Raw genomic sequence first — 22370 nt, forward strand, 5'->3', positions numbered from 1 at the left:
CAGAAAGATATCCGGGGACGTCAGATCCAGTGACCGCGCGGGCCATTGTATGGTGCTTCGACAACCAATCCACCTGTCATGAAACATGGTATTCAATACCGCTTCAACCGCACGCATCATGTTGTAAGTACATCGCCATCTGTCATGCAGTGAAACATCTTGTAGTAACATCGGTAGAACATTACGTAGGAAATTAGCATACATTGCACCATTTAGATTGCCATCGATAAAATGGGGGACAATTATCCTTCCTCCCATAATGCCGCACCATACATTAACCCGCCAAGGTCGCTGAAGTTCCACTTGTCGCAGCTATCGTGGATTTTCCGTTGTCCAATAGTGCATATTATGCCGGTTTACGTTACCGCTGTTGGTGAATGACGCTTCGTCGCTAAATGGAACGCGTGCAAAAAATCTGTCATCGTCCCGTAATTTCTCTTGTGCCCAGTGGCAGAACTGTACACGACGTTCAAAGTCGTCGCCAATTCCTGGTGCATAGAAATATGGTACAGGTGCAATCGATGTTGATGTAGCATTCTCAACACCGACGTTTTTGAGATTCCCGATTTTCGCGCAATTTGTCTGCTACTGATGTGTGGATTAGCCACGACAGCAGCTAAAACAGCTACTTGGGCATCATCAGTTGATGCAGCTCGTGGTTGACGTTTCACATGTGGCTGAACACTTCCTGTTTCCTTAAATAACATACCTATCCGGCGAACGGTCCGGACACTTGGATGATGTCGTCCAGGATACCGAGCAGCACACATAGCACACGCCCGTTGGGCATTTTGATCACAATAGCCATACATCAACACGATATTGACCTTTTTCGCAATTGGTAGACGGTCCGTTTTAACACGGGTAATGTATCACGAAGCAAACACCGTCCGCACTGGCGGAATGTTACGTGGTACCACGTACTTATACGTTTGTGACTATTACAGCGCCATCTATCACAAAGCGAAAAAAGTGGTCCAACTAAAACATTTATATTTCTTTACGTACTACGCTAATATGTAATAAAAATGGGGGTTCCTATTTAAAAAAAAAAAACGCGGTTGATATCCGTTTGATCTATGGCAGCGTCATCTAGCGGGCCAACCATAGCGCCATCTGGTTTCCCCCTTCAAGCTAGACGAGTTTCGTTCTTTGTAGTTTTTTCGTTTGATGCTTATTTGGTGAGATATTGGGCCCGGTCAGTATCAATGGACCACCCTGTATATAATGAAGCACCTCAGCAGTAACGTGCTCCTTACTAGGAATGCAACGTTGCATTGACCACACACAGTACTTGCAAATCACGTACCCTAATACTAACCGAAGGCAACCCTCGGTGGTAACACCAAAACCCTTGTTCAGTACCATAAAGCGCACCAAGAAGGAGAAGTAGGAGTTGTGGTTCCTGATCTCCAGTTGACTTTTCGGTGGTCTGGCCATTTTGTGCTCCACAGTAATAACTCACGCTCTGCAGACTTCGAATTATCTGCGTATGCCTATATTATGTTAGTTGAAACTTCTTACCTAAAATTACTACATCTTCATTCGCATTATGCAGGCATGAGCGTCTTCTCTATTTCCTCTCAGCCTTCCTATACCTCCCCAAACATCAGCGGTACATACTGCACTTCTGCTGTCTCAGGTTCAACCATGCACACTCTCCACAACTTCCAGTAGGATAGCTATACCGTCTGTATACAGATCAAACACTTGGTGCAAACTGATAGTTTGAAGCTGACGTTGATATCTCCTATTTAGTATGTACATCTTTTCAATAACATCTCATAAATACCACACATCAGAACACCTTTCCAAAATATACAACGCTGGACCAGTGTAGATTAGAACACAAAAACATAAACAAACATCAGAGAAAAGACAAAACCTGAAAAGGAAACCACATGGGTTAAGCAAAAATGCGCAATCAGCTTAATAATTTTCATCTCCTTTAAGGAAACGTTAACCATAAACCACAAAGGTTTTGACAAACATTGGCACTAAATTCCTCTCTGCCTCGACTGATATGTCCAAAAGACTTCACAATAAGCAAAAATGATCGCGAAAAATGATCACATCGACCGAGGAAGGACACAAAAACAGAACGATGATCAAAATTTTAGGCAAACAAAATTGTTTAGTGTGAACAGATTAACTTAATGGCAAACGATTTAATTGATTCCTCCAGTTAAGTGCACCACTGGACTTCCCTGACTAAAAGAATAACCAATTAAATGTAAGACGCAACTTCTCTGACTCGAACTGAAGATTGGTCATCGGAAAAAGTAAACTTTAGAAGCATCGACGCCAATTTAATATGGCACTTGTCTGGCGCGATCAGAAAATTACCTAATGATAAGATCCTGCAGGGTCGCCAGTTTAATGCCATTGGGTTAGTCCCAAACATATGAAGTGGCTTTGTCCTGGATCGAGTGAACCTTTTCAATGCGCAAATCTCCCCCCTACGATTCAGAAGTATGTAATGAACTGTGAGCAAAGGAAATGGAAAGGATAGGGGTGGGCATAACAAGTGAGTCGAGGGTGTGGTTTTGCTGATGTGCAGAAGTGAAAGACCGCTAACTGAGAGTACAATTTATTGCAGTGTATTTCACATGAGGAACAGACAAGACAAACACTGTAATAATTAGCTTACTCACACACGGGAAACGCGCACAAATCATAACATGGAAATTGGAAACTTGTGGCAAGTTCTATGCGACCAAACTGCTGAGGTCATCGGTCCCTAGGCTTACACGCTATTTAATCTAACTCAAACTAACTTACGCTAAGGACAGCACACACACCCATGCCTCGAGCCTCCGACGGGGGGAGCCGCGCGAACCGAGGCAAGGCGCCCCAGACCGAGCGCACTCATAACATGAAATATGTGCAGTTACACATTTGCCAGAAAACGAACGGCAAATTCCGTGGGGAGGGCAAGAACATACACAGATAAGCCAAAACATTATGACCACGCTGGATGCCGCCTGGTGGCGTTGCTGGCACGTGACGCAGTAACAAAAGTATACAAGTGCAGCAGAAACGGATGGGGGGATCACCCGAGCGAAGATATGGGCTGAAAATGGGGGAATCCGTTGAGATAAGCGACTTTGACAAAGGGCAGATTATTGTTAAGCAGAGCCTGGGAACGATTATCTCGAAAACGGCGAAGTTGGTCGAATGTTAACGTGTTACTATCGTGAGCATCTACGATAAGAGGTAGGACAGTGAAACTACTATTAGTCGCTAAATGGTTAGCGAATGTCCACGACTTCACAGAACGCCGGCCGGAGTGGCCGAGCGGTTCTAGGCGCTACGGTCGCAGGTTCGAATCCTGCCTAGGGCATGGATGTGTGTGATGTCCTTAGGTTAGTTAAGTTTAAGTAGGTCTAAGTTCTAGGGGACTGATGACCTCAGAAGTTAAGTCCCATAGCGCTCAGAGCCATTTGAACCATCTTTACAGAACGTGGGGTTCGGAGGGCTGTCTGCTCTGTAAAGTAGGATAGTTAGTGATCCGTAGCATCTCTGCCAATAGCACACCAGTCATCGTACATCGTCGAACATGAAGCTCCGCAGCAGACCATCCCTACGTGTTCAAATCTTGACCCAACGACATCGTCAATTACGATTGCAGTGAGTATGGGACACCGAACAGTTGAAATATGTCGGCTCTTCGGGTGGATCACATATTTGTTACAATAGTCGATGGTCGTCTCCACAAACACTGTCATGGAGATCAATGACGGCTCGAAACGCACAGCGCGCCACGGACGCAGAGTGAGAACAGTATTACGCAATGGGAGACATTCTCCTGTGCTTGCATGGGACCTGTGATAGTAATCTAAGACAGGCTGACAGCTGCGAACCACCTACATCCGTTCATTCTTTATGTCTTTCCCGACGGCGATGTCATGTTTCAGCAGTATAATTGTCCGTGTTTCGGAGCCAGGACCGTGCTACAGTGGTTTGAGTAGCAATATAGTGAACTCACGTTGATGGCTCGGTGACCAGATTCGCCTTATGCACATCCTATGGAACCCAACTGGGCTGCTATCGGGGGCCATCACCGCGTACCAAATCAGCGGTCCCTTATTTACGCGAATTACATGACCTGTGCGTAGACATCTAATGCGCGTACTCCACAAACCTACCAACAAACTGTGGCATCCCTGATGTGCATAATCAGTGATGTATTTCATTCCAAAGACGGACAAACAAGCTATTAAGGAGGTGAACATAATGTTTTGGCTCATCAGTGTAGTCTGGTAACTAACTTGTGAAGGCACTCACGTTAATTAAGTACACTGTTACTTCGAATGTGTTGACTGCGTTGCGTATGTGGTGTTAGAAAAATACAGGCAAGAGCCCAAATAATTAAGTTAGGGTAAGGCCATCGGCTGCAACAGCGTGCTTTAAAACGAGTCCCACGATGGTCTAACTGAATACGTGTCTATTCCTGCCTCATCACTAGCATCCCGCCTCACTTTTTTGCCAGAAGTTATCTATTGTAAGAGGCGAGAAGTCGAGCTCCGACCGAAGTACACGTCATCTGCTGCAAAAGTCGCCATAGTCCCCACAGCGGATGAATTTTGTGCCTCAGACCTACATCTACATCTACGTCCATACTCCGCAAGCCACCTGACGGTGTGTGGCGGAGGATACTTTGAGTACCTCTATCGGTTCTCCCTTCTGTTCCAGTCTCGTATTGTTCGTGGAAAGAAAGATTGTCGGTATGCCTCTGTGTGGGCTCTAATCTCTCTGATTTTATCCGCATGGTCTCTTCGCGAGATATACGTAGGACGGAGAAATATACTGCTTGACTCCTCGGTGAAGGTATGTTCTCGAAACTTCAACAAAAGCCCGTACCGAGCTACTGAGCGTCTCTCCTGCAAAGTCTTCCACTGGATTTTATCTATCATCTCCGTAACGCTTTCGCGATTACTAAATGATTCTGTAACGAAGAGCGCTGCTCTCCGTTGGATCTTCTCTATCTCTTCTATCAACAGTATCTGGTACGGATCCCACACTGCTGAGCAATATTCAAGCAGTGGACGAACAAGCGTATTGTAACCTACTTCCTTTGTTTTCGGATTGCATTTCCTTAGGATTCTTCCAACGAATCTCAGTCTGGCATGTGCTTTACCGACGATCAACTTTATATGATCATTCCATTTTAAATCACTCCTAATGCCTACTCCCAGATAATTTATGGAATTAACTGCTTTCAGTTGCTGACTTGCTATATTGTAGCTAAATGATACAGGATCTTTCTTTCTATGTATTCGTAGCACATTACACTTGTCTACATTGAGATTCAATTGCCATTCCCTGCACCACGCGTCAATTCGCTGCAGATCCTCCTGCATTTCAATACAATTACAACTTCTCGATATACTACAGCATCATCCGCAAAAAGTCTCAGTGAACTTCCGATGTTATCCACAAGGTCATTTATGTATATTGTGAATAGCAACGGTCCTACGACACTCCCCTGCGGCACGCCTGAAATCACTCTTACTTCGGAAGACATCTCTCCATTGAGAATGACATGCTGCGTTCTGTTATCAAAAGATTCAACCAAAAGTCTTTCTACTTATCATTCCGATCGGGAGTCCTCAATGCTTCGCATCCCTACCGAGAGTCTCGTTGAAACTATGCTCCTCTTAGCTCTCTGCAGAAAAGACGGTCAAAATTTATTGAATACCCAATCAGGCCGAACGTCAGAAATACGACCAATAACAAGCCACGCAGCAAACATTTCTCTTCCTCTTCCATGAAGTTTGTTATTACGTAATTCAATCACCTAATCTTTTAGTTTAAACAATTTTACAACATTTTGTTGCGAGACTCTCACAAAGGGAAACGGTAGCAGCTCTGAGCAGTCCGAGATCACTAGAGTTACCGCCCCTCCGAAAGATGATGCCAAGTCCCCCACTTCAGCTAATTTTGAAAAAGTTGCTCAGTCACCGAGAACGCAACTTCCCTACTCCAATGTACTGGTCGACGAACTCTACAGATCGGATCCGAGGAGGCGGAGGAGGAATTCGCGAGTGGCGTAATCCGATAAAGTGATCCACTGCCCCCGTACAATCTTATCTACGAACCAAACAGTATACTAGAAAATCTAAAAGCATCCGCTTTGCTCATCGGCCCGGCGTCAGCAGCGATATTATCAAAATTACCAGCAGGTCCAAGGGCGCAGGCGACTGCCCATTTACGGCCACCGGAAGATAGTAACTGCGACCGGCACAGTGGCCAGGAATTATAGGACACAGAAGGCAGCTGGCAAATTACACCCCAGGGCTGACTGACGCAGAGTGTGGGCTGCCGGCTCATCCATTATGCTGGTCACACGGTTACCTGAGTCAGGACGCCGGTGACTCCTCACGCCTGCCTGAATGCCACGCCAAAACTCAGAGAAAACATTAGTCACCCCCAAGTGCCAACCAACGTGCAGTTAACGGAAAAACATTGTGCTAGAGGGGAACAATAACCTCCGCAATGATCGTGCATGACACGTTCAGGTATCAATACCTGGATTGTACTAATACCAACGCCTCAAATACATCTTTATCTCTCGACTGAGTAACTAGTACTCTCAAAGAGAATGGAACTAGTGGGGTGGCTTGAGCGTGACTCTTTTCAGTTACAATGCTTATAGAATTTCCTATGACGTCATAATTTGCACCAATCTGTTTGTTTATAACTCATGTTGTGTGACGTATCTCTCTTTCTCTCTCTCTCTCTCTCTCTCTCTCTCTCTCTCTCTCTCACACTCTCTCTCTCTCTCTCTCTCTCTCTCTCTCTCTCTCTCTCACACACACACACACACACACACACATTACTAACGTAGTGGTGCCTTAGCAATGATAAATAATTCGGGCACATGCTGCATTGTTATTGGCTAAGAGCAACATGACGTCGATGCGACGTTGGGAACAGTGTGATGGACCTCACGTAACTGGATAAAATATGTAAAATTTGGGGAAAATGCGAAAAAATATAGAAAAATACATAAAATGTTGACGTGACGTCGGTAGCATTGGGATGGAGCTCGTCTAATTGGATGAAACGTGTAATATTTTCGAAAAAGACATAAAAGTTTGGAAAATACGAAAAATTGTGAAAAATATGGAAGAATGAGAGTTCTTACGTATCTGCCTGGGTGTGGTCTCTGCTGGTGCCTCGACTGGCACGATATTAAACCCTCATTAGCAAATAGACCTTGAGTGAAATGGCTTACCGTAATTTGTTGTTAACAAATCGACACTGTCTTATCCTCTTTCTGGACTCGCATTCGGAAGGACGACGGTTCAATCCCGCGTCCGGCCATCCTGATTTAGGTTTTCCGTGATTTCCCTAAATCGCTCCAGGCAAATGCCGGGATGGTTCCTTTGAAAGGGCACGGCCGACTTCCTTCCCCATCCTTCCCTAATCCGATGAGACCGATGACCTCGCTGTTTGGTCTCTTCCCCCAAACAACCAACCAATCAACCATCTTATCCTCTTCCTATGATGCCCAAGTCTAAAGTGAACCCTACCCACTGAAGTTCCCCAGTTCCAAAGGATGTAAGGGGAAGGGGTGCTTCAATCTAATTGGTCCAGGGGAGGGAAGGGGGAGAGGTGGAAGAGGGAAGGGCTTTCGGGTTGCCCTGGATGACCTTGATCAGTTATTAAGAGAGATACAGGCAAAGAAGCACGAGAACCGAGAAGTTGATGACGAATTTGTTTTATCAGTAGTCTGGCTGTTGTTCTGGAGAGGCTGTTGCGGGGCCACCTACAGATATACTCGCAACTTACATACACTGAGGTGACAAGTCATGGGATACCTCCTAATATCGTGTGGGGCCTCCTTATGCCTGGCCTAGGGCAACAGCTCGACGTGTCATGGACTCAACAAGTCGTTGGAAGCCCCATACAGAAAGATTGAGCCATACTGCCTCTATTGCCATCCAAAACTACGAAAGCGTTGCCGGTGTAGGATTTTGTACACAAACTGACCTCTCGATTATGTCTCATAAATGCTCAATGGGACTCATGTCGGGCCATCTGGGTGGCCAAATGTGTTCCTCAAATTGTCCAGAATGTTCCTCAAACCAGTGAATGGCGCTTTGTCATCCATGAAAGTACCATCGTTGTTTGGGAACATGAAGTTCATGAATGTCTGCAAATGGTTCAAATGTGTGTGAAATCTTATGGGACTTAACTGCTAAGGTCATCAATCCCTAAGCTTACACACTACTAAACCTAAATTATCCTAAGGACAGACACACACACCCATGCCCGAGGGAGGACTCGAACCTCCGCCGGGACCAGCCGCACAGCCCATGACTGCAGCGCCTAAGACCGCTCGGCTCATTCTGCGCGGCTGCAAATGGTCTCCAAGCAGCCGAACATAAGCATTTCCAGTCAATAATCAGTTGTGTTGGACCAGAGGACCCAGACCATTCCATATAAACACAGCCCACACCATTACGGAGCCACCACCATCTTGCACAGTGCCTTGTTGACAATTTGGGTCAATAGCTTCGTGCGGTTTGCGTCACACTCGAATCCTACTATCACCGCTTGCCAACAGATATTGCGGCTCATCTGACCAGGCCACGGGTTTCGAGCCGTCTAGGGTCCAACTGATACGGCACGAACCCAGGAGAGGCGCTGCAGGCAATGTTGTGGTGTTAGCAAAGGCACTCGCGTCGGTCGTCTGCTGTTGTAGCCCATTAACGTCAAATTTCGCCGCAATGTCCTAACGGATACTGTTCTCCTACGCCTCACATTGATTTCTGTGGATGTTTCAAGCAGTGTTACTTGTCTGTTATCACTGACAACTCTACCCAAACACTGCTGCTCTCGATCGGCAAGTGAAGGCCATCGTCCACTGCGTTGTCCGTGGTGAGAAGTAATGTCTGAAATTTGGTATCCAGGCACACTCATTACACTGTGGATCGCGGAATATGGAATTCCCTAACAATTTCCGAAATGGAGCGCCTCATGCGTCTAGTTCCGAGTGCCATTCCGCGTTCAAAGTCTGTTGATTCCTGTCGTGCAGCCACAATCACATGCCTCACCTGAGTTCAAATGACAGCTCTACCAATGCGCTGCCCTTTTATACCCTCACTTCAACTGATTTTAGAGAACCGCGGAAAACTTAGCTGTGATAGGGCAATGTTCTGAACCATACTCATCCTACATTCGCTTGCTCCGGGATTCTAGTACGCGACCTTCCAGAGTCGAATAGGTCACTGTTAACATACCCCCAAGCAGGCAATTTTAATTGTCTCAATTTGATACGTGTTCCATGGGTCATTGTAATGACGTGGACGAGTCAATTTATAGGTGTACTAGCTGACAAACCCGGCATTTCCCGGGTATTCATTTTCCCAAATTTCTTAGAAAGGAAAACGAAAAATGAACTGTGTTTATAATGTAATATCGAAAAAATTTAATTTCCGTGTATTCGTGATAACACCTTTGAAATAATGAAACAGTGGTACAAAGAAATAAGCATAACATACAGATGTATAAGTACAGCATCCAAATTGACAAACAGTATTTCTGTCCGCTGAGCGAAGCTGCTTCGCGCACCTACAGCGTGATTTTGTAAACGTCTCTATGGCAACGCCTCTCCATAACTCTATAGACGGCTATTGTTTTCGCCTAGAGCCGTTTGAGCGTCGCAGCTGAAAGCTGTCAAAAGCGCTGCCAGGTGTCCGGATTTCTTTAAATTGACTGTAGTAGTGTCTTAGCAGTAAAGAATAAATGTATTAAAACTTCATGCATGATGCGCAGGTTTTTGACGCATCTCAGTGTATATGACGTAATATCTCCTGAACTACAGGGGATGGACAAAATAATGTGAACACCTGTACTTACTTGGGAATGGTTTATTAATAACGGGTTGGACGCCGATTTGTCTGTAATATAGCTGCGATTCTTCTTGGAATACTGGGATATGATGATGGTATAGTCGCCAGTGGAATGTTACGCCACTCTTCGATCAGAACGTCTTCTAACTCCTGTAGTGACGAGGGAGGCGGAAATCTGCTCCGGTGTCTGAGTTCCAATACCGCCCACAAGGGTTCGATAATGTTCAGGTTCGGGGACTGTGCTGGGCAGGGAAGACGCTGCAGTTCAGCTGCATGCTCCACATACCTCGACTGTACTGCCTTGGCTTTGTGAATGGGTGTGGTATCGTCCTGAAATATGGCATCATTGTTGGTGAACAACATCTGAACCATGGGGTGCACCTGATCATCTAAAATGTTCACATAATCGTTGGCTGTAACACGGCCTTTGGGAGTAATGATGGGGACCAGCAGAATACCATGATACGGCTGTCCACACCATCAGACTTCCGCCTCCATTCTTAACCGTTTGAATTAAGCAATCAGGATTGTAGGCTTCTTTTGGCGTTCTCCAGACGTAAATCCGGTCCGATGTTGCAAATAACCAAAACGTTCACTCGTCGGACCATATGATGTGTTTACACTGATCAGCCGTCCAGGATTTATGCTCCTGACACCGTATTTTACGCTTCACTGCGTTGGTTGTCGTCACTAATGGTATCGGTATAGCAGCTCGTTAATGAATATTCGCTTTATGGAGTTCTCGGCGGACAGTGTCGACAGATGCGGGGTCTCGGAGATGGCTATTGATGATCTCTGTAGTCACATTAGCCAACGTAGTTTTGTGTTGTTTTGACACAATTCGTGTTGGCGCACGACGATCTCTGTGATTTAGTTTAGATTTGCGTCCACTATTACGTTTAAACGATGATGCATTTCCATGTTTTGTGTAGGCTGTCCAAATCAGATGGTTCAAATGGCGCAAAGTACTGTGGGACTTAACATCTAAGGTCATCAGTCCCCTAGACTTAGAACTGCTTAAACCTAACTAACCTAAGGAAATCACACACATCCAGGCCCGAGGCAGGATTCGAACCTACGACAGTAGCAGCAGCGCGGTTCCGGACTGAAGCGCCTAGAACCGCTCGGCCACAGCGGACGGCGGGCGAGCAACAGCCGTATTGTACTGGAGCAGAGAGAGACAGTGGAGAGTCACCTACCACGTAGGGCGCCAAGAAGAAAATTTTTTATTATTTACATTTATTGTTTTATATTAATTTACAGCTCCAACCGTGGTGATGACGTTACTTGCACTGAAACATGTTAATAACAATTCAGCGTCACTCAGTTCATCATAAATGTGGTGTCACCGTCAGACACCACACTTGCTAGGTGGTAGCCTTTAAATCGGCCGCGGTCCGTTAGTATACGTCGGACCCGCGTGTCGCCACTATCAGTGATTGCAGACCGAGCACCGCCACGCTGCAGGTCTAGTCTAGAGAGACTCCCTAGCACTCGCCCCAGTTATACAGCCGACTTTGGTAGCGATGGTTCACTGTCTACATACGCTCTCATTTGCAGAGACGACAGTTTAGCATAGCCTTCAGCTACGTCATTTGCTACGACCTAGCAAGGCTCCATATTCAATTACTATAATCACTATCTTCAAGAATGTATTCTGAACAGATAATATTGTGAATCATGTACCGTCAAGAGCGACGTTCATCATTAATGGATTAAAGTTAAGTATCAAACTAATTACGTCCGCTTTCTGAATTCTCATTCCTTGTCATGTTCCAGACATCACGTCAGTATAGTTCTTCCCTCCTCACGCCAGCCTGCGTGAGCTAGAACTCGGGCATTTTGGCCTCCACTCGTAACACGGTGTTGGCTCTTGTGCTAACACAAAAATAAAATGCTAATTACAAATTTTAGTTATTGTCAGGGCTTAAATCACATCTTTAAGATGGGAAGTTTAATTTACTGTAACCCACTGTGACGCTTATGGGGGACAAATCCACGTTTACTGTGAAACTACATTTTACCACCGACGCTAATATTCGTCATAATATCTCCTGAACTGTGATAGGTGGTACCGTGTTCGCCCCGATAGCTGAGTGGGCTGGCACGGTGGTTCAGCGTGTTTGGTCAGAGGGCTTTGTGCTCTCTGTAATAAAAAAACCTGAGTCAAGGAATCGACAATCAATTTGAACGGATGTCTTGTGACGTCCGCCCAGACCAAACGCAATAAACTATATCGACAAAATAAAATAAAAAAATGGTCAGCGTGACAGATTGCCGTCCTACGGCCCGGGTTCGATTCCCGGATGGGTCGGAGATTTTCTTCGCGCAGGGACTGGGTGTTGTGTTGTCTTCGTCATCATTTCATCCCCATCCGACGCGCAGGTCGCCCAATGTGGCGTCGAATGTAGTAAGACCTGCACCAAGGAGGCAGGACCTGCCCCGCAAGGGGCCTCCCGGCCAATGACGCCAAACGCTCATTTCCATAGGTTGTACTTACTCCCACAGCGATTGTTGTCTAACAGTGAGGGATATGTGTAACAAGGTTGGTTGAAATCGGTCCAGTGGTTTAGGAGGATATGTGGAACACCGCCACACATGTTCATAGTATTTATGGATTTACCTTGATGAACCAAAACCTTATTGTCATCTGCTTAATAACATGTTGGTCCACCATTGGAACACGACACAGCAGCAGCGATTATGCACGGCTTGGATTCGACAAATCGTTGGTACAGTTGCAGGGAGATGTGGCACCAGATTACCCACAGGTCACAAAATTCCCGTAAATTGCGGGCCGGTGGTTTGCTGACTGGGAGCTGGAGCCTGATAACGTCCCAAATGTGTTCCACCGGGTTCGGATCAGGCGAATTTGATGACCGAGACATCAACGTGAGTTCGCTACCAAACCACTGTAGCACGATTCTGGCCTTGTGACACGGACGGTTATTCTGCTGGGAGATGCCATCGCTGTTAGGGAAGACATCAAGCATGAAGGGATGCGGGTGGTCCGCAATATTATCCGTGTAGTCCACAGCTGTCATAGTGCCATCAACTACTATCGTTAGTCCCATGGAAGTCCAGATGAATGTCCATCATAGCATCGTACGAGGGGCGTTCAACAAGTAATGTAACACATTGTTGCTGAAAGCAGGTTGGTTTTATTTAGGCTTCCAATACACCATTTTAATCCCCGGTCTTGTGACTACAAAACCCTATTTCTCGCCGTAATTCCGTTCAGTGCGACGGTCTTACGCCGCCTTACAGAGAGGGCCTGTATGCCCGCATGGTACGATTCTACCTGTTGACGTCGGAACCAGCGTCTTGTATCAGTAACCTTCCCATCTTCCATGTACTGCCTCCAGTGGAATGCATCCTTCATTGGCCCAAACAGATGGAAGTCGGAGGGTGCGAGATCCGGGCTGTGTGGTAGATGAGGAAGAACAGTTCTATGAAGTTTTGTCACCTTCTTTTGAGTGCGCAGACTTGGATGAGAACTTGGGTTTTCTTGGAGAAAGAGAAGTTGGTTTTCATTTTTGTAGCGACAATCACGGTGTAGTCGTGTCGTCAATTTCCCGAGAGTACCACAATACACTTTAAGCCTAGTTTACACGACGACACTAGGCTGCAGGCAACTGCGCTGCCGGCCACTCGTCAGTGAAACTAAACACTTTCGCCGTGTTCCCACTTTTTGCCGACACTAGTTGCATGAGTTTTGAGGTTATGTGTCTGCGTAGGGTGTAGACAAACTGAAATATGACGTGGGGAAAGGAGAATAATGTTCGCTTTTTGGATATCTATGCTTTGCATAGGTTAAAAAAAAGGCTCTGAGCACTGTGGGACTTAACATCTGAGGTCATCAGTCCCCTAGAACTCAGAACTACTTAAACCTAACTAACCTAAGGATATCACACACATCCATACCCGAGGCAGGATTCCAACCTGCGACCGTAGCGGTCGCGCGGTTACAGTCTGAAGCGTCTAGAACGGCTCGGCCACAGCGGCCGGCTTTGCATAGGTGTTTGTGGGATTTCAGTGATGCTGATTGCAAAAATTAAGCAACATATTGCTGCTCCAGAAACCGTCACGTGCGATCAGAACATAGATAGAATGAGATTAACACTCTGCAGCGGAGTGTGCGCTGGTATGAAACTTCCTGGCAGATTAAAACTGTGTGCCGGACCGAGACCCGAACTCGGGACCTTTGCCTTCGCGGGCAAGTGCTCTACCATTTTTTTTAAGACAATGACGCTGCTCACTTTTTTTTAAAATCTCATTTTGTTCGTTTTCGTTCGTTGTATCTGCTCTGGGTAATACGGAACGCCGTGCTGGATTCCAACGGCCTCGTATCACTAGCAGTCGAGATGATAGGCGTCTTATCCGCATGGCTGTAGCGGATCGTGCAACCACGTCTCGATCCCTGAGTCAACAGATGGGGACGTTTGCAAGACAACAACCATCTGCACGAACAGTTCGACGACGTTTGCAGCAGCATGGACTATCAGCTCGCAGACCATGGCTGCGGTTACCCTTGACACTGCATCACAGACAGGAGCGCCTGCGATGGTGGTATCCAACCGCGAGACCGCTACCGTCGCAGGTTCGAATCCTGCCTCGGGCATTGATGTGTGTGATGTCCATAAGTTAGTTAGGTTTAAGTAGTTCTAAGTTCTAGGGGACTGATGACCTCAGCTGTTAAGTCCCATAGTGCTCAGAGCCATTTGAACCATTTTTGATGGTGGTACTCAACGACTAACCTGGGCGCACGAATGGCAAAACGCCATTTTTTCGGATGAATCCTGGTTCTGTTTACAGCATCATGGTGGTCGCATCCGTGTTTGGCGACATCGCGGTGAACGCAAATTGGAAGTGTGTATTCGTCATCGCCATACTGGCGTATCACCTGGCGTGATGGTATGGGGTGCTATCGGTTACACGTCTCGGTCACCTCTTGTTCGCCTTGACGGCACTTTGAACAGTGGAGGTTAGCCTACATTTCGGATGTGTTACGACCCGTGGCTCTACCCTTCATTCGATCTCTGCGAAACCCTACATTTCAGCAGGATAATGCACGACCGCATGTTGCAGGTCCTGTATGGGCCTTTCTGGACACAGAAAATGTTCGACTGCTGCCGTGGCCAGCACGTTCTCCAGATCTCTCACCAATTAAAAACGTCTGGTCAATGGTGGCAGAGCAACTGACTCGTCACAATACGCCAGTCACTACTGTTGATGAACTGTGGTATCGTGTTGAAGCTGCATGGGCCGTTGTACCTGTACACGCCATCCAATCTCTGTTTGACTCAATGCCCAGGCGTATCAATGCCGTTATTACGGCCAGAGGTGGTTGCTCTGGGTACTGATTTGTCAGGATCTATGCACCCAAATTGCGTGAAAATGTAATCACATGTCAGTTCTACTATAATATATTTGTCTAATGAATACCCGTTTATCATCTGCATTTCTTCTTGATGTAGTAATTTTAATGGCCAGTAGTGTAGCAGGCGCTACAGCTATTGTGCAGCCGGTTGACACACGGGAAGTCGGATAGGTTTGCGCGATCTTGTTCCGATAGCGAAAGACACCTCGCCCAACGACTCACCGTGCTTTTGGTCACTGCCAAGTCTCAGTAGACATTCTGCAAGCGCCTATGAATTTGTGTCCCGCCAAAAGAAATTCAATGATAGCTCTCTGCTTGGATCGCATCTCCGTTAGAGACGTCATTATGAAGGCTACGTATAGCGCTGCCAGCTATCGAACTTCATGAAACTATAACGAGTGAAGTGGGAATTTTCCACGGTGTCCCACAACAAATTCCGCATTTTTCAACCGACAGTGGCCGAGGAAAAAATGGGCTGCACTATTTATTGAACAGCGGCATGCGACGGTCTTGCGTTGCATGTTTCGAGCAGCCGTTCGGCTGTATGACGGCGAATTCGGACACGACCGTCGACTTGGTGTAACAACAAGCGTGATCAAGCGACACGTGGAAACTCTCGATGATCCCGTGCCCACTGCAGTCGTGATTGAGCATATTGTAGGGTCGACATGGAAATAGGAGGGGGGGGGGGGGGGGAATAGCTGCTGTGGAGCACCACGTTCAACGACGTGCACTGATAGATGTGCTCCGAAACACTACTGCTTGCAGTAGAGTTGTTTTCTGTCGTCAGACCTGGCACCGATCAGTCGCCTATCCTGCTTTACCGCGCAGGGAAGCCTCCGACTTCCACTTATGCGATGAGGTGTGCACATCCAACATTTTCCCACCTCCTCGTTGTATCACCATCCTTCAACCATTTCTCTTAGATGCTCACAACAGTAACATACTACCAGTCAACCAATTTGGCCGTTTCTGACAAGGGAACCTCCCCATCGCACCCCCCTCAGATTTAGTTATAAGTTGGCACAGTGGATAGGCCTTGAAAAACTGAACACAGATCAATTGAGAAAACAGGAAGAAGTTGTGTGGAACTGTGAAAAAATAAGCAAAATATACAAACTGAGTAGTTAAAGGGAAGATAGGCAACATTAAGGACATAAGGAACGGAGGAGCGCCGTGGTCTCGTGGTAACGTGAGCACCTGCGGAACTAAAGGTCCTAGGTTCAAATCTTCCATCGAGTGAAAAGTTTAATTTTTTATTTTCAGTTTATGTGACAAACTCTTATGTTTTCATCACTTTTTTGGGAGTGATTATCACATCCACAAGAAAACCTAAATCGGGCAAGGTAGAAGAATCTTTTTACCCATTCGCCAAGTGTACAAGTTAGGTGGGTCGATAATATATTCCTGTCATGTGACGCACATGCCGTCACCAGTGTCGTATAGAATATATCAGATGTTTTTTCCTGTGGAGGAATCGGTTGACCTATGACCTTGCGACAAATGTTTTCTGTTCCCATTGGAGAGGCACGTCCTTTCGTCTACTAATCGCACGGTTTTGCGATGCGGTCGCAAAACACAGACACTAAACTTATTACAGTGAACAGAGATGTCAATGAACGAACGGACAGATAATAACTATGCAAAAATAAAGGAAGTAAAATCTTCCGTCGAGGGAAGACTTGAACCAAGGACTTCTTGTTCTCCAGCTGCTCACGCTACCACGGGACCACAGCGCTTCTAATCTCACGTAGTCCATTATGGTGCTTATGTGGCCCATTGACTACTATTTTGCTTATTTTTTCACAGTTCCACACAACTTCTTCCTGTTTTCTCAATTGATCTGTGTTCAGTTTTTCAAGGCCTATCCACTGTGCCAACTTATAACTAAATCTGAGGGGGGTGCGATGGGGAGGTTCCCTTGTGAGATGCTCTTTCCCAGGTGTCCTGTCGTAACGATCTGGCCTTTGTCAAAGTCGCTTATGTCCATGGATTTCACCATTTGCGGCGTTTATTGCTACTCGTCTTAATAATACACTTCCCTTAGCTCGTCACGTGCCCATAATGCCAGCAGGCGGCATGCAGTCTCGCGGTCATCATACGAGAGCTATTCAGAAAGTAGGGAACGTTTCCGTCTGACGCCGCTAGGCGCGCGCCGATCGCGTATATTTTGGTATGCGCCTGCTCCACAGCTCCGTCGGCGTCCATCTGTGACAGTGGGAACGTCTCTGCGCGTTTGTTTTTTTCGATATTCGAATTTGAAATGTGCGCTGCAATCGAAAATCCCGCCAGTTGTGAGATGCGGTCTGTGATAAGGATTTTGTTGGGAAAAAACCTAAACCCTAAAGAAAGTTATCGTGAACTGTGCGAAGTGTACGGAACAACGTAATGAGTGAATTTTCCGTCTGGAAATGGTGCATTCGGTTTAAAAATGGCCGAACCAACGTTCATGATGAAGAGAAGAGTGGACGCCCGAGCATTGTGACTGACGTTCTTGTCCTTAAAGTTGATGAAACGATTCGTGAAGATAAACGGAGCTTTAGATTTCTTTTCCACAAGTTTCACGGACTTTGTTGTTTGAAATTGTCACTCAAAAGGTAGGCTACCACAAATTTTGTACACGATGGGTGCCCAAAATGCTTACAGAGGACCATAAAGAACAGCGCATGGGGGCAACGTTGACATTTCTGGAGGCCTACCACAAATATGATGATTCATTACTGGATCGAATCGTAACCAGTGACGAGACTTGGGTGAAACTCGTCAATTGCGAGACAACATTATAGTCCATGGAGTGGGGGCCACACGAAGTCCCCCCAAAAACCAAGAAAATGTTTGCAAACCTTCTTAGCAAGTAAGTTGATGGCGACAGTGTTTTGGAATAGGCAAGGTGCGCTTCTTATTGATTTTCTCGAACGTGGAGCAACCATAAATTCTGCCCGGTACTGTCAAACTTCGCATAGCCTTAGATGAGCAGTTCAAAATAAACGCCGAGGAAAGCTGACTTCCAAAATTTGTTTTTGCACAACAATGCCCGACCTCACATGACAAACCGCACTAAAGAACTCCTTAATTCATTCAAATGGGAAATTTTCCCTCATCCGGCTTACAGCCCCGATCTTGCACCAAGCGACTTCCAATTCTTTCCCAAGATGAAGAACTGGCTTGCAACGCAGCGCTTTGATGACGACTCGGAACTCCAGGAGGGCGTGACTCACTGGCTAAAGTCTCAGGTGGCAGAACTTTACGACGAAAGTCTTTCAAAGCTTTTCCACCGCTATGATATGTGTCTCGATGTGTTTGGTGACTATGTGGAAAAGTAGTATATCAGTCGCTCTTTCAGATTTATATAATAAAATGCATTTCTTGTACTTAGTTTTTTTAATGCCAAAACGTTCCCCTCTTTCTGAGTAGCCCTCGTATTTTGGCTCATCTCTGTGTATGCGACTCATGCTGGCCTCTTATATAGGATATTTCTGAATGAATGTTCCGCCATTTGACTGTATTGATGGTTTATTCTACGGAACAATCATGATTGAGAACTTTGACTATTTCAGGTACCACAATGTTGAACATGATCAGACTTCTACAAACGAAGTCATCGTCGAAATATATTACACTTAATTATACAGGTGGTCCATTGATCGTGTCAGGGCCAAATATCTCACGAAATAAGCGTCAAACGAAAAAACTACAAAGAATGAAACTCGTCCAGCTTGAAGGGGGAAACCAGATGGCGTTATGGTTGGCCCACTAGATGGCGCTGCCATAGGTCAAATGCATATCAACTGCGTTTTTTTTTATAGGAACCCCGATTTTTTATTACATATTCGTGTAGTACGTAAAGAAATATGAATGTTTTAGTTGGACCATTTTTTTCGCTTTGTGATAGATGGCGCTGTAGTAGTCACAAACGTATAAGTACGTGGTATCACGTAACATTCTGCCAGTGCGGACGGTATTTTCTTCGTGATACATTACCCGTGTTAAAATAGACCGTTTACCAATTGCGGAAAAGGTCGATATCGTGTTGATGTATGACAATTGTGGTCAAAATGCCCAACGGGCGTGTGCTATGTATGCTGCTCGGTATCCTGGACGACATCATCCAAGTGTCCGGACCGTTCGCCGGATAGTTACGTTATTTAAGGAAACAGGAAGTGTTCAGCCATATGTGAAACGTCAACCACGACCTGCAACAAATAATGATGCCCAAGTAGGTGTTTTAGCTGCTGTCGTGGCAAATCCGCACATCAGTAGCAGACAAATTGCGCGAGTATCGGGAATCTCAAAAACGTCGGTGTTGAAAATGCTACATCAACATCGATTGTACCTTTACCATATTTCTATGCACCAGGAATTGCGTGGCGACGACTTTGAACGTCGTGTACAGTTCTGCCACTGGGCACAAGAGAAATTACGGGACGATGACAGATTTTTTGCACGTGTTCCATTTAGCGACGAAGCGTCATTCACCAACAGCAGTAAGGTAAACCAGCATAATATGCACTATTGGGCAACGGAAAATCCACGATGGCTGCGACAAGTGTAACATTAGCGACCTTGGCGGGTTAATGTATGGTGCGGCATTATGGGAGGAAGGATAATTGGCCCCCATTTTATCGATGGCAATGCAATGTATGCTGATTTCCTACGTAATGTTCTACCGATGTTACTACAAGATGTTTCACTGCATGACATATTGGCGATGTACTTACAGCATGACGGATGTCCAGCACATAGCTCGCGTGCGGTTGAAGCGGTATTGAATAGCATATTTCACGACAGGAGAATTGGTTGTCGAAGCACCGGCATAATAGACACTATTAGGCAACGGAAAATTCACGATGGCTGCGACAAGTGGAACATCAGTGGCCTTGGCGGGTTAATATATGGTGCGGCATTATGGGAGGAAGGATAATTGGCCCCCATTTTATCGATGGCAATCTAAATGGTGTAGTGTATGTTGATTCCCTACGTAATGTTCTACCGATGTTACTACAAGATGTTTCACTGCATGACAGATTGGCGATGTACTGCCAACATGATGGATGTCCGGCACCTAGCTCGCGTGCCGTTGATGCGGTATTGAATAGCATATTTCATGACAGGTGGATTGGTTGTCGAAGCACTTGCATAATGGCCCGCACGTTCACCGGATCTGACGTCCCCGAATTTCTTTCTGTGGGGAAAGTTGAAGGATATTTGCTATCGTGATCCACCGACAACGCCTGACAACATGCGTCAGCGCATTGTCAATGCATGTGCGAACGTTACGGAAGGCGAACTACTCGCTGTTGAGAGGAATGTCGATACACGTATTGCCAAATGCATTGAGGTTGACGGACATAATTTTGAGCATTTATTTGATTAATGTGGTATTTACAGGTAATCACGCTGTAACAGCATGCGTTCTCAGAAATGATAAGTTCACAAAGGTATATGTAACACATTGGAACAACCGAAATAAAATGTTCAAACGTACCTACGTTCTGTATTTTAATTTAAAAAACCTAACTGTTACCAACTGTGAGCCATATGTTTGTGACTATTACAGCGGCATCTATCACAAAGCGAAAAAAGTGGTCCAACTAAAACATTCATATTTCTTTACGTACTACAAGAATATGTAAAAAAAATGGGGGTTACTATTGTAAAAAACGCAGTTGATATCCGTTTGACCTATGGAAGCGCCATCTAGCGGGCCAATCATAGCGCCATCTGGTTTCCCCCTTGAAGCTAGACAAGTTTCGTTCTTTGTAGTTTTTTCGTTTGACGCTTATTTCGTGAGATATTTGGCCTGGTCACGATCAATGGACCACCCTGTAAAAGTGAGGTGTCACAGCATAAAAACGAAAACATTTTCACAAAGTGTCTGGCTGAAATAAAAAGAAGCATGTGTGACAAGCATTGAATAACTATGACGTAAAGTGGTCACTAAAAACAGTCGTTACATGCGCAGGAGATAATGGTGCCTGCACATGTTTTGACTGTTTTTGGTGACCTCTTTATGACACAGTTATTCAGCGTTTGCCTACATGTTTGTTTTATTTCTGCCAGACGCTTCGTGAATATGTTCTCATTTTTATGATCTGATACCTCTGTTACATAACCAAATTTAATACATGTCGGCGAACCGGAGATCATCGCCATCAGTGTCTTGTGAGTGCCGTCATGTTTCGTGTTCAGTGTTCCCGTCATACTCCATCGTTCACCTGTGCCATCGCCATCTTCAGTGTTAGTGCATCGTGACAACAGTTTGTAGTGAATTATCGTCGAGTGTGAACGGCTCCGTGTTTGTCTTTATGTGTCTCCTGTTTTATTACCCACCGTTATGTCACATTTGTGTATTCTTTCTGTTCTTTCTTTCTCTCCTCTACGGCTGAAGAGCGGCGTACCATGCTGCTGACAGCCTGCCTGTTTGTACGGGTTTGAAAATAACAATAAAGAAAAAAAAAATGTCGGCGATGACTTAGTTTATAGAAGTTGGTTATGTCCAACATTGTGGTACTTGAAAATGGCCAAAGGCCAAAATTATGATTGTACAGTATAATAAACGACCTATCCAATCAAATGGCGGAACTTTCATCTAAAAAGTATTACATGGCTGTGACCCCAAACCATGGTAAATTCATTTTAGAAAAGAGTTCACATAAGAGGAAAGTAAATTCATTTTAATAACATAAATACGTATGTAATTGTTATTTAATTTATTGAGTATGCCGCAAAGACTAGTAGCTTCATCACTCATGGCTTGCTGAGCTGAAATCGACTTTAATGAAGAGTAATGGATATCTTTTTTTCTCCTAGCATTGTAATTGTGCTCGTCATTATTCCTAATGAACTGACACTCCATTTCCCTACTGTTTGCTTTTTAATATGTTAGTTAATATGGACGAAGAAATTTTGTGTGGAGTGAAGGAAAAGAATTATTGGACTGACCAGGAAATGAGTCAGTTCTCGTTTTTAATGGAAGATAAATACATTTTATCTTTATTAGCCGGAAAGAGATACCGTTACATAAATGATGATATATTTCTTGAATTACCAAAATCGAAATTCTCGGCAACAATCTTATGTTCTGCATAGCCGACTGATATGTAAATTTCTGTACTCTCTCTCTCTCT

The sequence above is a fragment of the Schistocerca americana genome, chromosome X (genome assembly GCF_021461395.2).
Source record: "Schistocerca americana isolate TAMUIC-IGC-003095 chromosome X, iqSchAmer2.1, whole genome shotgun sequence".
NCBI classification, from domain to species: domain Eukaryota; kingdom Metazoa; phylum Arthropoda; class Insecta; order Orthoptera; family Acrididae; genus Schistocerca; species Schistocerca americana.